Genomic DNA, 17,218 nt, shown 5'->3' on the forward strand with positions numbered 1-17,218 from the left:
AACTGAACTGAACTGAACTGAGCTGATCGATACTGAGGACCGGACCGGTAACTGGGGACCGGATTTACGTCTGATCAGACTACTGCCACAGTATATTGGGTGAAACAACTGAACTGACCGGTAACTAGTGACTGGACCGGTAACTGGGGACCGGATTTAATCATGATAGCAAAGTGACCACAAGCAATAGCGCATAAATCTCAAAATGAATATTTTTGCACGTAATATAATTAATTCACACAATTAAATATCCTGTAATAATTTTACTGATGGATTGGATCGCTCCCAGGCTCGCTGCAACCTAAATATGCCATGAAAAATATGCAATAGCTTTTACTTGACCAAACTATGCAATTAAATCCAAAAACTGAGACAAATGCGCCTAATGACTTCGTATTTAATCATGACTCCGAACCAACCCGATCCAACACTGAAACATCATATAGTCATGATTAAAATATGCTTAAAATGATGAATTAATGCTCCTCAAATGATGCATGTCGAATCTTAGGTGAATGGAGGCCAAAACATTAAACGCTCTTTCGAGAGTCAATTTGTCACATCGCACCGTAAATTCTTGTACGACCTCAAAAATGATCCGAATGATGAACGGTCAAAAACATGACCTTCCTAAATCGATGAGGCACTATCCAGTCCAAGGACATGAGCTAAAAGCCAACCAAGAACTCAAACGACGCCTGAGAAAAACAGCACCCTTGCTGTCAAAATTACAGCAGTTGCGCACTTGCTTTCCTTGTGTCGTTTTCGAGAATACCGGCCATTGGGGCTTGTACTAATGACCAGGGACTCTTACCAACATCCCAAGGAATGATTTGAACCATGAATTTGGGCCCTAGACCAGCCACAATTCGCACCATTCAGCAAACACCCGAAAAACTCCAACCGAGAACACCTTGCATGCGTGTGTGGTGTTGTGTTCCATTTGCTGCCTCTTGTCGTTCCAGTGGCCATTTTATTGACCGTGGCACAATCTAGACATCTTGGTATGGTATGAACCATGGCTAGGGGCCATAGGCCAACCAAGAGCCACACCAATCCACCAAAATTCGAATACACATGCTGTACAAAGGAAGGGCCGAAATGGGGAAGGGGCTGTTCTTGTTGTTTTATTTGAAAACCGATTCACCATGGACCAAGCCACCAAAAGGGCGACTTAGTCACGTCTTAGCCATGCTAGGGAAGTGATGTAACCATGGCTATAGGCCCCTAGAGCAGCCATGATCAGATCCTTACCCTTGGATCGAAAACACAATTTTCGAAACTCAAATGGATCAAGAGGGAAGTTGCTGTCATCCTATCGACTTCCAACGTACATGGGATTAAATGAATGGACCGTCATGGTTCTAATGTGTCCTATTACATGTCTATATGTCACCTTGGGAGCCTGGAATCGAGCCAATAACTGAAATCCACAAAACAAAGCAAACCGTGAAACTGCATTATGAAAGTCGAAAATCTGCATGTGGGTTTTCTGAAAATTCTTGCCATGCTTCGGTTTTTGCTTAACAAAAAATGATTATGTAATGAAAATAAAGGATATTAGGACTTGATTGAAGAGTCAAGGAAGAATATATGCATGCCTTGTTTTGTTTTGAAAGAAAACAAAGGAACGAGACGATCCGGCGCGGAGGTGGTGGAGCGCTTTCTTTTCTACCTAGCTTGCTCTCGATTTTTCCTCTGTTTCTAGCTATGATGCTCACGTTTTTTTTTTCTCTCAATTTCTCTCTGAATTTCGAAGTAATGGAGGGGGAGGAAATGGTTAGTAGAGTGAGGGGAGATCCAATAATAAAGGGATAGAATTGCAAGACCAAGTCTACCTCTCATTCAAATTTTGAATTTGGTTGAACAAGTCTTCTTGGTGGAGCATGGCCGATCCTATATCCATCTAGACTAGGTGAGGATAAGGTTGATCATTAATTAATTAAATGGTGCTCCCAAAAATATAAAAGAATTATCCTACTAATTAAATACAAAGAAAGGATCAAAGATGGTGAAGTGAAAGGGCATGATAAGTCATCCAAGGGGGCCGAATTCTTGGAATAAAAATGAAGGGAATTGTTGTTTAGTTACTAAATTTATAACCCTTAAGAGCCTTACCTATCCTTTAATTAATTTATTGAACTAATCCATTAATTATGGAACTTAAATGAATTTATTTTCTACTCACCTCAAGTAACTTAAATAATTCCTTAAACTTCCTTATTAACTTAAATTAACTTGCTTGCTAGCAAAAATAAATTCTGAATCTTAAATTTTATCTCTAAAATCCAACTCCAGTCCGGCCTCACTGAATTAACTGAAATGATAACAATCAAAATACTGCATAAAATTATTAACTTAAGGAAAATCATTTAAATACTCATTAAATAAAATCATTTAAAATGCTAGAATTATGCATGGCTTACACGTAGTCTAAGTTACAGGTTCTACAATCCTTCCCCCCTTAAAAGAAATTTCGTCCTCGAAATTAAAACTCACCGAATAACTCGGGGTAACGATCTCTCATCTCCGGCTCAGACTCCCACGTAGCTTCCTCCTCTGAATGGTTGAGCCATTTTACTTTGACTCGTTTAACCAGCTTGTTCCGAAGCTTCTTCTCCTGCCTGTCTAAGATCTGCACCGATCTCTCCTCATAAGATAGGTTCGGAGTAAGCTGCAATGGCTCGAAGTTCAAGACATGCGAAGGATTTTCCATAAACCTCATCAGCATCGAGACGTGGAAGACATTGTGTACTCCGGCCAGATTCGACGGAAGAGCCACACGATAAGCTAGCATCCCAACTCTGTCGAGGATCTCTAACGGTCCAATGAATCTCGGACTGAGCTTCCCTTTCTTCCCAAATCTCATGACACCTTCATAGGTGCCACCTTCACAAAAACATGATCGCCCACTGCAAACTCTAAATCTCTCCTCCGTAGATCGGCATAACTCTTCTGTCGACTCTGAGCAGCCCCCATCCTATCACGGATCTTGACTACTACATCTACAGCCTACTGAATAATCTCTGGACCCAACTCTGCTCTCTCTCCTACTTCATCCCAATGAATGGGAGATCTGCACTTGCGGCCATACAGTGCTTCATACGGAGCCATACCAATAGGAGACTGGAAGCTGTTGTTATAGGTGAACTCAACCAATTGTAAGTTCGACTCCCAACTCCCAGAGAAATCAATGATGCAAGCACGGAGAAGATCCTCCAAAATCTGAATGACTCGCTCTGATTGCCCATCTGTCTGCGGATGGAAAGCTGTGTTGAACAGCAACTTCGTACCCATAGTCGAATGTAAACTTTCCAAAACTAGGAAGTGAATCTGGGATCTCTGTCAGATACGATAGAAACTGGAATACCATGAAGTCGGACTATCTCCCGGATGTACAACTCTGCATACTGAATCATGGTGAAAGTCGTCTTAATAGGCAAGAAGTGCGCTGATTTGGTAAGACGATCTACAATCACCCAGATTGCATTCGATCCTCTGGCTGACCTCGGCAATCCGGTCACGAAGTCCATGGTAACATTCTCCCACTTCAAATCGGGAATAGGGAGAGGCTTGAGCAAACCTGCTGGTCTCTGATGCTCGGCCGTCACTAACTGGCAAGTCAGACACTCGGATACAAATCGTCTGATGTCTTTCTTCATCCCAGGCCACCAATACAAAAGCTGCAGATCTTTGTACATCTTCGTACTCCCTGGATGAATGGAGTACGGGGACATGTGGGCTTCTGATAGGATATCTTCTCGGATAGAATCACTGCTAGGAACCCATATCCTGTCTCGGTATCTCACAATACCATCGCTGACTGAATACAAGACACTGACCTTGGCCTCATCTCTCTGCTTCCACTTGGCCAACTGTTCATCTGATGACTGACCACTGGGAATACGGTCCAGAAGGGAAGACTGAATGGTCAAGGTAGATAGACGGGGAACTCTACCTCGAGGATAAGTCTCTAGATCAAACCTCTGCATCTCAATCTGACCGGTCTGTCTAGAGCCACTTGAACTGGACGAGCTAGTTCCTGATTTCTTGAATTGCTTTCCTCTAGCCTTCAAGAAATCCTTCTTCCTGCTACTGCTACTGCCACCTTCATATCGAGGAGGTGGTTGTTGCTGTCCCGGTACTGGAAGCACAAACGAAGCCTATCTTTGTCTCATCAGACCGGCTTAGGCTCCCTTGGCTCTATTCAAGGCATCGGTGAAATTGTTTGGCCTCCCGGTATTCACCAAGGTAAAGATTTCAGGATTCAGGCCATTTATGAACTGATCCGCAACGGCCTCATCATGTTCAGCTACGTGGGGAGCAAATCGGAGCAGTGTAGAGAACTTAGCCACATAATCCTCAATGTTTAACTGGCCTTGTCTCAAGTTTGCAAACTCGGCTCCCTTGTCCTTCCTATAAGATACTGGAAAGAACCGTAGATAAAATTCAGACTTAAACACATTGCAGGTAATGGCTGTACCTCGTCGTTCCAATGCCCATTTCGTCGTGATCCACCAGTGTTTAGCAACATCATGCAACTGGTGTCCGACCAGTTTCACCCTCTTTTCCTCAGTATATTCCAAAGATTCGAACATCGCTTCAATATCGTCCAACCAACTTTCACATTCCACGGAATTCTCCGTACCTTTCAAAGTCGGTGGATGAAATGACTGAAACCTTTTCAACAGTTTCTCCATCGGTGTAGGTGTTATATCCATGGGAGGATTCGATGTAGTCCCCTGTTCTGGTATTCTTCTCGGAGGCATATCTGAAATCAAAAGGATTAGCAACCCCAAACCAAAGTTCTATTTCAGTCCTCCTCCGATCATCTTACTGCTGATCCAGACTCGGCTCTGATTCCTTCTCAATAATACATGTTTTCAAATCAAGTCAGATAAACAGATAAAAATCCATTATAAAGCAGTAACTCATGCTAGCAATCAAAAGCAGGAAAGAAAACCTCCATCTACCCCGCTCACTAGCTCCTATCTCAGTCTCAAAGATCTATCGCTCTGATACCACCTGTTGTGGGGACCCGGACGCTAATCAAGTTCTTAATCATCATTGGGACTAATTAATCAATGATAAAACAGGGTCTAAAATTTTTCTTTTCTTTTTAAAATGCGGAACGTAGTGAAATCAAACTCATATACATATCAGTATAAAATACAATACAAGTCCTGTACTGCATGCATTCAACTAAACTAAGGTTTAACAACTAATGTCAAGTGTTACAACCCTATTATACATCATAATCAAAGTCCGGAGCCTCCACTCTAATCACGATCTCTCCTCATCTCCTGGACCCTGATCCTGTCCCACCTATTGTCATGTACACATACAAACAAGACAGCCAGATAACTCCGGTGAGAATAAATCCCAGTATAAATCAACGAAACATGCAATCATATAAACAAATATAAAGCATGTAATCAGGTAACAGATAGATGTATCAAAATCTGAAACATAACCAATCATAGACTGTCGACAATGCTCATAACTCTATCATTCAGACTAGACTCAATCCTAGTCTAGGGATCCCAGTTTCCAGATGTGGTGTTCCTATATCGAATTCGGTAATAGAAGGAACAGTAATTCCATTACTCGATATAACCAAATATGGTGTTCCTATATCGAATTCCGTAATAGAAGAATTCCAATCCTATTTACTCGATATAACCAAACATCCAGTGTCCTGACCTAACGTCATGGACTGTAGCTCTATCGCTAATATCCTATCTTGAGACATCGTGCAATGTGCCCGTGGCGATACCAACACTATCAAGCACTTCTGTAACAAGATTACTCGTCTAATACATGTCATCTATAATTCAAGAAACAAGTACATCAGTCAAATCAATGCAATATCAATACAATAAAGTAAAGTATGTGATTTAGGGAAACTCAAGTCTAAGCCGACTCTCGATCTCCCAATACCACATTGACTTATATCTTTCGTTTGTAGTCTCGGTCTGATGCAATCTCAGTTCTGAACTCAAGACTGTCTCTGCAAATCTGAAACGACGTATCGAGAATACTAATATCAATATTCCAATCTCAATTCAACACTGAAACTGATTAATCTTGATTTAATTCAAATCATCGGCATAACGGTACAAAGTCAGTATCCCCGTCAAGACCATATCACCAGATAACAATTCCCTAAATTCATAATCGATACCAATACAATCTGATATCATATTTCAATCAATTAACTTTAGAAAATCATAACAATTCCATAATCAATCTGTTTCATAATCTGACTTCGATTCTATGATGTCTAATATGTCAAGAACAACATATATGAGTTCCATTCAATTTTGACAATATCATAATTTCAAAGCATGTCAAAACGTAGTAAAACTTACGTCCATTTGTAGCCTACGTCGATAAGAACTCAATACCGAAGTCGGATTCAAAATCAGACGGACGGATTTCTCACAAAAGGCGTAAGGATTTTCAACCCAATTCCTCGGACACTTTTTCGATTTTTGGCTGATAAATTTGAAAGAATCGTGATATATATAGCCATGCATGCATACGACGAGGTGGCCTCATCTTGGCACCACACGTCGCACCGCGAGTGCGCTACATTCCGGACCGCGGGTGCGCTCAGCGTACTGATCCACATCCATTTTCCAGAAACCATGACCGCGGGTGCGGTCTTGTTAGCACCGCGGGTGCGGTCCTGCACCGCGGGTGCGGTCTTGTTTCTGACGCGGGTGCGATGACCCTACTGTACCAATACATAAAATTTCCAGTAGCACGATCGCGGGTGAGGTGCTTCTCCTACCGCAGGTGCGGTCCTGCATTCCATATTTTTTTATAATTCCGTTTTCAAATACGTTTCTCGGTGTCCCGATTAATCCCTTCCTAATCATATGAAATTATAAATCAATCATCATTAATTACAGTGACTAATTATCGGGCATTACAATTCTAGCTCTAGGGATCCCGGTGTGAATAAGACGTCACTGTCTGCCACCTACCCTCCCAATCGAGGTAACGGTACGTCTTATTCCTAGACTTCGGTCATGTCCGTATCGAGTGTCTACACACGGAGTCAAACTACTCCAATGCGACGATACTACCGAACATCTAGTTTGACAAATCTGTCAATGACTCCTATCTCAAGGCTTGAATACAATTCTATAAACAAGGCATAAACATTCAAACTATAAAAACATAATATAGTATGTGATTTTGTTGGGAAAACTCAAATTGAATCTCATTTGAGTCGTGTCTTCCCCAAACAAAACATGAATTATACCTTTCGTTGATAAACCTTTATCGATGTCGTGGTTTCGATGTCGAAGTGAGGCACGATGAACCTGAAATGGCAATGTTCTATAGATACAAGATTAACATTCAACTCAACCAATACATGTACGAATCAATAATCAATCTCGATACAATTCGACGGCATAACGGCGTAAACTTGCGATACCGACCACTTCAAATCTCACCATATAGCAACATATCATAATCCTCAACTCATCATCATCATAATATACCTATTAGCATCTCAAAATATGCAGGATTTTATACACCTATATGCTGGAAATCATAACAATGGCATACGAAATCATTTCTTCGATCCGGTTTCGAATCTATAATCACTACAATTATATGAACACATAATCTTTATCATATCAAGCTTTCCTCAACACCAATATTTCCAATCATGTAGGAAATGAATGAAACTTACATCCCCTTGAAGCTAGTAGCACAAGGATTACGAATTAAGCTCGGATTAAAAATCGGTTGATTGAATCTTGCAAAACCAACAATTCAAGCTAGGAAGAAAACTTGAGGATTTCTGAATTTCCTTGGAGTCTCTCGTTCCTTAGCTGGTGCAAAGGAATGAAATGAAGCCAACACTATATATATCTTGCATGGCCTAGGACAAATGTCTTATTCTTTGGAGTACACGTCTCGCGCAGATGCGGGACATCACTCGCGCATGTGCGCGAGACCTACGGGTCTCGGCAATAAAATTCTTAACTCCTCGCGCATATGCGCGCTTCATCTCGCGCATATGCGCCAAAGATTCTGGAGGCGTCGCGCATATGCACGCCTTATCTCGCGCATGTGCGCCAATGTCTCTGGACGGGTCGCGCAGATGCGCGCATTTCTTCGCGCATGAGCGCCAATGCTACTGGAATTATCACGCATATGAGCGCATTTCTTCGCGCATGTGCGCCAGCTGTTCTGTCCTATTTTGAATATTTTCTCCTCTCATCTTATGTCTTTCCTACTCCTATCTTACTTAATACTTCCCGTTGCATGTCATTCATACTCATGTTTTCGAATGTCACGACAATGAAGACTATAAATCTAGTACTTCTTATTACCCATCATGCAAACTCAAATCTTCCGAGTCTCACATCAATGAAGACTAATAATCTCGAGCCTTACATTTCTTCCCCTCTAAGAAATGATTTCGTCCACGAAATCGCAAGTCATTCTATCAATGCAAGTATAAAAGGCTACATAATCAAAACTGAAGAAATACTCACATCACATAAATAGCTCGGGATGTTTCTGTCTCATATCTGCTTCTGTCTCCCAAGTTGCTTCTTCGATGCCATGACGACTCCACTGGACTTTCACTAACGGAATAGTCTTCGTTCTGAGTTGTTTTTCTTTTCTATCAAGAATCTGTATCGGTTGTTCAATATAACTCAACGTCTCATCCAGCTCAGCTTCGTCAGGCTGAATGACATGAGAACTATCTGGCATATATCTACGTAGCATCGATACATGAAAAACATCGTGTATCCCATGAAGTGAAGGAGGAAGAGCGAAATCTTGCCAACTGGTACCAAAATCTAGCCGGTACCAAAATCTAGTACTACAGCTCTCAGCATATCCTCTAGGGTTTGGATAGTCTGCTCTGACTGCCCGTCTGTCTGGGGATGATAAGCCGTACTCAGATGCAATGTCGTACCTAAAGCCTGCTGTAAACTGTGCCAGAAATGAGAAGTAAATCGAGGATCATGATCTGATACGATAGACTTCGGCACAACGTGCAATCTGACCACCTCTCTGATATATATCTCGGCCATCTAGTCATGTCGATACGTCATTCTGTACGAAATAAAGCAAGCTGATTTGGTCAGTCTGTCAATAATGACCCAAATCGCATCACAGCCCCGGGATGATCGAGGTAATTTCGTCACGAATTCCATGGAAATGTGATCCCATTTCCATTCAGGAATAGACAAACTCTGAAGTAGACCTCCGGGCTTCTTTCTCTCGGATTTTACCTGTTGACAATTCAAGCATTTAGACACAAATTCGGCAATGTATGATTTCATCTGTTTCCACCAAAATTGTGTCTTCAAGTCATTATACATCTTTCTGCCACCAGGATGGATACTAAACCGACTACAATGTGCTTCTGACAATATATACTGTTTCAAATCTAAAATATCTGGCACTACAAGACGGTTATTCACATACAGAACATGATCAAGTACCTGATATTCTGACAAATGCCCTGATCTAATCATCTGAATCGACTTCTGAATATTCTGATCAGTTCTTTGTGCTTCTTTGATTCTCATAATCAAATCTGGCTCAACTTGAATCGAAGCAAGGCGTAATGGTCTACTGTCTGTATTAAATGTCAATCCAGACAAACAGCAATCTTCAACTAAATTCGAAACACCTATCGTCGATAAGGATAAAGCACATACCTTTCGACTCAAGGCATCCGCTGCTGCATTTGACTTCCCTGGATAGTATTTGATCTCGCAATCAAAATCCTTTAATAAATCAAGCCATCTACGCTGCCTCATATTCAACTCTGACTGAGAAAATAAATATTTCAGGCTTTTGTGATCGGAGTAGATTTCAAATTTCTCGCCATAGAGATAGTGACGCCAAATCTTCAATGCAAATACGATAGCCGCCAATTCAAGATCATGAATTGGGTATCGAGTCTCGTGAGTATTCAACTGTCTTGAGGCGTATGCGATCACATGTCCTCGCTGCATAAGAACACATCCTAATCCTCTGTGAGATGCATCACAATATACAACGAAATCACCTGTACCCGAAGGTATCATCAATACAGGAGCACTGGTCAGTCGTTTCTTCAACTCCAAGAAGCTAGACTCACATGCTTCAGACCACACAAAATGCGTATTTTTCTGGGTCAACTGTGTAATTGGCTTTGCTATACTGGAGAAATATCGAATGAATCGTCGGTAATAGCCTGCTAGACCCATGAAACTGTGTATCTCTGGCACAGAAGTCGGTCTCGGCCAACTGATCACAGCTTCGACTTTACTCGGATCCACAGAAATGCCATCTCAAGATATGATATGCCCCAAAAACATAACCTGTCTCAGCCAAAACTCACACTTTGACAATTTAGCATATAATCTCTCATTTCTCAATTTCTGTAATACAATTCTTAAGTGCTCGGCATGATCAGTCTCATTTTTCGAGTAAACCAGAATATCATCAATAAAAACAATAACGAACTCATCTAGATACCTCTGAAAGATACGGTTCATCAATCCCATAAACACCGCTGGTGCATTCGTTAAACCCAAAGGCATGACAATGAATTCGTAATGTCCATACCTGGTTCGGAATGCCGTCTTCGGTATATCAACATCTTGTACTCGCAGCTGGTGATATCCGGATCTCAAATAAATCTTTGAATAGACGGAGGATCCCTGCAACTGATCAAATAAATCATCGATGCGAGGCAATGGATATTTGTTCTTCACCGTCGCCTTGTTCAGTTGCCGGTAATCAATGCACAATCTCATCGAACCGTCTTTCTTTCGTACAAATAGCACTGGTGCACCCCAAGGAGATACGCTCGGTCTGATGTAACCTTTGGCCAACAAATCTTCAAGTTGTGCTTTCAATTCTTTCATTTCAATAGGCGCCATTCTATACGGAGCTCGAGATATGGGCGCTGTACCTGGTATAAGATCGATGCTGAACACATCAGCAAACTCACGTACTACTGGCAGATCTGCCAATACTGGGCTCGATTTCAGTAGATCTACTGAAAAGATAAGGAACACCTCTGCTCCTTTTTGCAGCAATCTGGTCATAGTCAAAGCAGACACTAAGGGAATCCGAGATCTGGAACCCTTCCCGTAGAATTTCCACTCGTCAGTCATCTCTGGTCTGAACCTGAAAATCTTCTGGAAAAAGTCTACAGTGGCTCGGTACTTGGTTAACATATCAATCCCAACAATACAATCAAAATACGCTATCCCAAGTACAATACAATCTAAATCAATTTCATGTCCCTCAAACTGTAGTACAAAATGTGTAATGCCCGAGATTTTATTACCGTAATCTGAGATTAATCTGAAAAGATTTAGAAATGATTATGCTAATCATGGATTGTGGGGACCTGGGCTCTAATTCTTTTTCTTGGGATTAAATGGATCGTTAACATAAAACGTGGGTCAAATTTTCGCTTTTTAACATTCAATCAAATGTTACTAACTAGGCATAAAACATGTCCCTATTTTATTACATCAGTATAATATACAAACATAGGATACAACATTTCTTGTTTTAATCCATCCTCTATAAACTAGTAGTGAAATACAGTACAAGATAAAAGTAATTCTACTAGTCCATCTGCTAGGCCCGTGATCACCACGCTATGTCCATCGCTCATCTTTGTCGTGACCCAGATCCTGCCCCACCTGTTATTATGCACACATACAGACATAACAACAGCCGGAAAACCGGTGAGAACAAATCCCAGTATAAACATGTAACATGCATATAAACAAGCTAAACATGAAACATGCTGATATGAATGTCATTCATATAAAATCATGCAATGCGAATCTAATCATGTCTAGACTCGACTCGACTAGAACTCTAGGGATCCCGTTGTGAATAAGACGTCACTGGCTGTCACCTACCCTACCAATCGTGGTGCTGTACGTCTTATTCCTAGACTTCGGCCTGATCTGTATCCGCGTCTACAATAGGGGCGGTGATCTTCCCCTAAGCTGTGATATCGCCGAACGTCTAGAGTCTGCCTGATCTCCAGACTGTCCTATCTTAATGCATGAATACAAAATCTGTAAACAAGCATAATCATTCTAATGCAATGTCCCATGATCTGTAAACACCGCATAGCAAGATTTGCATACAAGTTCTATAAAAAAATCTATATACAATTCATAATCATATCAAGATATAAACAATAAAATAAGTATGTGATTTTGGTTGGGAAACTCAAATGTGAACTTATTTGAGTCGTGATTCCCCAAACAAAACATGTACTATACCTTTCGTCGCACAGTTGCTGTCACGGTTGACAATACGAATCTGAAATGGAAATGTTGATACAAAATCTATTAATATCTTATATAATCAACACCTATCCAAGTCAATACTTGATCTCAGTATCATTCACTGCACAATCTCTATATTAAACAATTTACATCAATTCCTAATTTATAACTGATAATGGTATAAATCTGGTACCAAAACCCAGTCAATTCAACCCTAAAATTCATAACAATTCTATACGGTGTCCGTTCTTAAATCCGTTTGTAATTATACGATGTCTAATATGTCAGCAACAACATATATGAATCATATCTGATTCCTACAACATCATAATTTCAAGACATGCCAAAACATAGTAAAACTTACGTCCACGCGTAGACTACAACGATAGGAACACGGTACCGAAGTCGGATTTTAAATCAGACGGACGGATTGTAAAATACCGGCACAAGAACTTCAAAAGCCTCTCGGAGCTTTTCTATTCTGATTCTTATCATATTCTGAGGAAATTCGTATAAATATATCGCCCCTTGCATGCAATGAAACGTGGCTTGCTTTAGCCAAATCTCGCTGGCGCTCAGGCGGTCGAAACTTACCGCCCGGGCGCGAGCTCGGCGCTCGGGCGGTAAAGATCTACCGCCCGGGCGCGGAAGGTTCTGCCCGCCATGCGAGATTCTGGCACTCGGGCGGTCATAAATTACCGCCCGGGCGCCACACCTTCTGCCCGAACGTGATGCCATGGAACATTGGCGCTCGGGCGGTCACTTTCTACCGCTCGGGCGCCACTAGTTCTGCCCGAAATTGGTGAAATTTATATTCTTTATCCAATCTGGTCTCGTAGTGGCCCGTTTACAATTATATCTATTTAATTCACAAATCTTATAGCAAATTATGATAATCAAATCCTCGGGCATTACATGGATGATAATTGATATGATTATAAGCGGAACGGATCAGTTCGGAAGAGCCGGAAAAGAATTCACATTTTGTGTGAAGAGTAGGATTGGCGCACATGCGCGGAACATCCAGTAGCATCGGCGCACATGCGCGAGATAAGGCGCGCATTTGCGCGACCCGTCAAGAATGATCGGCGCATATCCGCGACATAAATGGCGCACATGCGCGGGTTTGGCAGAATGATTGGCGCATATGCACGGAATAATTGGCGCATATGCGCGAGAAGACAAATGCTAGTTTTTATAACTGGTGCATATGCGCGACATTGTTCGCGCATATGCGCGAAACGTGCAGCACATGCACGACGCCACTTGGGTTATCATGCACGAGTTGTATATATATATATATATATATATATATATATATATAAACGTTAATTCAGAAAGAAAATCGAGACTTGGGGAGGAATTTTAGCTCGTGACCTTAGAAATTAATTTGCAAGAAATACGTCCGTCTGATTTTGAATCTGAGTACGACACCGAATTCCTATCAACGCAGGCTACAACTGGACGTAAGTTTTGTTACGTTTGGATATGTTTGGAAAATATGATATTGTCAGAATTGAATATGAATCAGATATGATGTTTCTACTACCGTAGATATCGTATAATTGAAGTCAGACTGAAGAACAGATTGTTTATGTATTTGTTATGATTTTTTGAAAGATATTGACTCAGATTCTATCTCAGAATTGTCTTAATATTCAGAGTATGAATTATGTTGACACAGATTATGAGTTCCAGTATTATATTTGTGATGTTCAGATTGACGGGGTTATTCAGATTGTATGGTTATGTCGTCGAAACATCAGTTGATTTAGATTGATCAGATTCAGTATTGATTTAGATTGATCAGATATGATATTGATTGAGATTCATGATTATATTGTTGATTTTGATCAGATTGTATACTGAGTTGAGTATTGATCAGAACAGATTGTGAATTGAATTACACATTGATACAGTGTATTTGATATTGTCATTTCAGAGTTGATATGGACAGATTCGACTTCGAGACTTCGTCTTCGTCAGACCAGGACGACAAAGGTATAATTCATGTGATATTTGGGAAGATATAACTCAAATCAGATCTTATTTGAGTTTCCCAACTAAATCAAATACTAGACTTATTGTTTATCTTTTGATATGATTATGTTTTGGTTATAGAATTGTATTCAAATCTTTTGAGATAATTATGCATTGTTTACAGATGGTTATGCATTGCATTTGAGATAGGAAATTTTGACAGAAACAGTCAGACTTCTAGACGTTCGGTGTATCGTTACATAGGAGCAGACATTGTCCTATTGTAGATTATTCGATACAGCTCAGACCGAAGTCTAGGAATAAGACGTACAGTCACCCCGAGTGGGAGGGTAGGTGACAGCCATTGACGTCTTATTCACCCGGGGATCCCTAGAGTTATAGTTGAGTCGAGTCTAGACGTGATTTGACTAGAACTGCATGTGTTTAGATATGTGGTTTCATAGACTATGGAACCCATGTTTATTGCTTTCAGACATGATAGCCTGTGTTTATATGATTTGATATAAATTGCATGTTTATCTGAATTGAGTTGCATGCTTATTTTGAGTAGATTTCATAGATTATGAAATCTATTACTTTTGAATATGTCCATGATAGCATGTTTTATGATTTAGATTATTTATATACATGCTTACCATGTTTTATACTGGGATTTATTCTCACCGGAGTTATCCGGCTGTTGTCTTGTTTTGTATGTGTGTGACACCCCTGACCTCTTTAAATAAAATACGCAGCGGAATAAAAATAATTTTCTTTAAAATATGGAAGGAGTTTCAAAATACATTTTCTTTAAACATTTTACAACCAAAATAAATACATGATCATTCAAAAGGTATAACAAAATACAAAACATCATTCCTATGATCATGGCCAAAATCTTCCTTCCAACGGTGTATGCATATGACCCCAATCCACAGTCAACGTCCCGGGCCGCCACTCTGATCTGCATCACATGAAATAACTGGAATGAGAATAAATCTCAGCAAGTGGAACTCTTACATAGCAATGATATATAGTATACTCTGTAAAACATGACTTTGAAATCATAAATACCATCAACTCTGAAACATGAATACTGTAGCAATAACTGTAGCAATATCATATCAATAAATAGCAATACGATGGTATATCTCTTTTCTCTGATTGGATTGATATCAATAGTATCTCTGACTGTGGGTGCAAATATCCCATCGATATAAATCGATAACTGTGAGGGATAAAAGCCTATGGGCGTTGATCAACTAATTGCATGCAATGCTCTGACTATGATTAATCAATCCAATAAAACATTTGAACTCTGAATAACATTTAAAGCCGTCGTTTCGCAATCTCTATCTTTTCTCTTGTATTCCCTTTTTAACAATAGTGAGATATACAATACCTCCAATAGATAATCAATGAAATCAATACATAACAATGGATCAATGGAAGGGAATAACACTTTGAAACCTTTAAAACACAATACATATAATATCATGTGAGCAAAAAGGATGAAATTCCACTTACAACCCAATAGAACACCTCAAATAAGCTCTTGGTTCACCACCTACAACAATAATCCATAAATAACACCAACATCAACTCTATATCCAAGAATCCATAACAATAAATCCATAAATCCACAAGAATAACAAACCCAAGTCAACTCTTAACTCAAAACCTTAAAAGAATCGCACCAAAAGCTTACCTAAGCTTCCTAGCACCAAGGAGAACGTCGATCTCAAGTCGAAAATCCAAACAAATCCAAGAATCAAAGGTAGGAAGCAATTGAAATGGATGAAAACCCTTGGAAATGGAGAGAAAACGAGTTGGAAGGGAAAAGATAAGGGAAAGTATGGCCAACAACTCCCAAAAAGCAACTAAATATCTCGCCCATACCTCCACCACGGGTGCGGCAACACAAGGACCGCGGGTGCGCCAAGCCTACGACCAAAAACCATTTTCTGAACCACTGAGACCGCGGGTGCGGTCCTTACACGACCGCGGGTGCGCTCTACCTTCGGACCAAATCTTACTCTGCGCACAGCTTCTACAAAGATCGCCTCAGAAACGCCTCTTCCCGTCCGAATTAGAAAAAGTGGTAAACCACAAAGTTGTAGCTCTATGTCTTATCTTGACTCCCTCAAAATTTCAGATCATTTGGAGGTCTGAGTGAAAAGTTATGCTAAATCTCCCAACCTGTGTCACTGGAGGAACGTCGAAACACACAACACACTTCGGGACACTATTGGCTTACCTTCCACAATGATTTGAACAAAACTCAAAATAAGAAAGTTATAGCCTTATGTCTTATCTAACCACTCCAATTGGCCTCACCTCATTTGGATCAATATACCATTTATCATGAATTTAATCGTAACGCCGCTACAATAACACTGCACATCATCTATAACCAACTATACTATAAATCATAACTCGAAACTCTTAACATCCAAACTATACTTAAACTTACCCAAATAGCCAATAATCATACAAAATCTTAAACCATACCGTACACCGGGCTCGGCTATTAAAATGTGTGCATGACAACAGGTGGGACAAGATCGGGGTCAGAAGATAAGGAGAGAAGACGAGTTTAAAGTGGTGATTCCGGACTTATTGTAGATTTGATTTTAATACTTGAAATTAGTATTTGAACCTTAGATTTAGGTTATACAGTGTTGTACCTTTATACTGAAATGTAGTTTTATACAGATATGTATATTATTAGATGCCATTACCTTCCGCACTTATAATTTAAAAGAAAAATTTTTAGACCCTGTTTTATCTTAATTGAAAATTAAATCCCAAAAGATGATTAAGAAAAAGATCAGCGTCCGGGTCCCCACAAAAGGTGGTATCAGAGCGATAGATCCTTTAGATTGAGATAGTCAGAACTGATAGATCATTTAGACTGAGGTAGATTGAGATAGAAGAGAATG

This window comes from Primulina eburnea, chromosome 18 (assembly GCF_022965805.1).
Source record: "Primulina eburnea isolate SZY01 chromosome 18, ASM2296580v1, whole genome shotgun sequence".
Taxonomy (NCBI): Eukaryota; Viridiplantae; Streptophyta; class Magnoliopsida; order Lamiales; family Gesneriaceae; genus Primulina; species Primulina eburnea.